General features: G+C 36.6%; 1 pseudogene; it reads left to right on the top strand.

Moving 5' to 3' along the window:
- The first annotated feature begins 323 nt into the window (after positions 1 to 323).
- LOC141561985 (claudin-34-like) lies at positions 324 to 930 on the top strand (annotated as a pseudogene).
- Positions 931 to 1824: the final 894 nt, after the last annotated feature.

The raw sequence follows: 1824 nt of genomic DNA, 5'->3' as shown, positions 1-1824 counted from the left end.
ACTCATTCAAAACTTTTTTGTATTTACACCCAGGATTCCTGACTTTCATCTAAGACCATAATGAACAGTACTATGTCCAATCAGATTGAAGCAGGTACATTATTTAAAACAATAATAACCCCTTATCCATTCTTACTCTCCTTTCCGAGATGATGAATACTTCATTAAAAAAATATTTAGCATTACCCAAATTATTCATGCCATATCCCTTTTTATTTCTAAGCTGCTACAGATGTGCACATTGTACAATAGTAATCTATGTTTGTTTTTTGGGCAGCTACAATATATATAGCTGCCTGCTATTTCTTGAAGCTATCCAGGCCATGAGCTCCTATTTCACGAGTAGTAACCTTCAACTCTCAAGCTTTGCCCCAGTCACTGTGGGCTAGATCCTCTCAGTTGCCTCTATGGGACGAATGGATTGGAGGGTGTGGCATTTGGAGGAGGACCCATCTTCCCATGGTCTCTTCTGGCATTACTTGGTGAGGATTTGGAAAGTATGTTTTTACAGCACCATCCTGCATCCTCCTCAGGGGAAATCGGACAAAATTTGCCAAGAAAAGTATCCATTACTATTGTAATGAGAAACTTTTACATGGGAGTTCCTTGAAGGTCAGCAATGTATAATCCATTCACCATTGGAGGATTCTTTTTTTTACATCTGCTGGGATCTGCATCTTAATCTGGAATCTGGAATTTTCATTCTGTTTACAATTCAGAGTATAACTTTCCCTGCCACCCAGGCCAAAATCACAGGAAATAGAGGATGCAGTAACCATGACTATTGTAGCTGCTATTCTGATGTTGGTAGGTAGGATATTTTTCCTGTCTTTTAAAGGTCACATGAATAGTCAAGTACATCCTATGATGGGTGGACATCAGTTACAGAAATATGAAACTCCTGTGTATTTTGGCTCTTCAAATGTTTGAAAGAGATACACTAAGATGTCCAAGGTTGAATAGTAAAAACATTATCCATAATCATTACCAAATACTTTTGATTAATGTAAATGTGATTTTTGGCCTAAAGCTGAAGACCACTCTTTTCTGCCTCTTCAGATGACTAATATAGATTAAGATATATTGGATTGTTTATTGTCTAGGGCAGGGGGTAGGGGAAAGAGAGGGAGAAAAAAAATTGGAACATAGCATTTTGCAGGGAGGCATATTGGAAACTATGTTTGCAAGTATTTTAAAAATAAAAATCTAGGAACAGCTAGATGGCACAGTAAAGAGAGTATTAGCCCTGAAGTTAGGAGGACCTGAGTTCAAGTCTGGTCTCAAATATTTAACATTTTTTAGCTATGTGAACTTAGGCAAGTCACTTAACCCCAATTGCCTCAACAAAATAAATAAATAAATAAATCTATTATTAAAATTTTTTTTTTAAAAAATAAACTAGGTGAAAACTATGAAGTACAAGGTTGGGTAGGAAAAAATTTACCCAGACTCATTACCAAGTATACAGAAGACTTTTGGCTAAGATAAATGTACCTGAAGAATACTCTTTTTTGGCTCTTCAAATGTTTAAAATAGATGAACAATATGAATTCAGAACAAGGTTACGTAGTAAAAAAAATTACCTAAGGGGCAGCTACGTGGCACAGTAGCTAGAGCACCAGCTCTGAAGTCAGGAAGACCCGAGTTCAAATCTGGCCTCAGACACGTAACACTTCTTTGCTGTGTGACCCTGGGCAAGTCACTTAACCCCAATAGACTCAGCAAAAAAAAAAAAAAAAAAAAAATTTACTTGGACTCATTACCAAGTCTACCTGTAAAGACAAACTCAGGCATTATAGAAGCACAATTGCAAAATACTTCTCA

This window comes from Sminthopsis crassicaudata, chromosome 3, assembly GCF_048593235.1.
Source record: "Sminthopsis crassicaudata isolate SCR6 chromosome 3, ASM4859323v1, whole genome shotgun sequence".
NCBI classification, from domain to species: Eukaryota; Metazoa; Chordata; class Mammalia; order Dasyuromorphia; family Dasyuridae; genus Sminthopsis; species Sminthopsis crassicaudata.
Note: the sequence above shows the minus strand (reverse complement) of the source record. Positions and strands in the feature narration are given on the sequence as shown.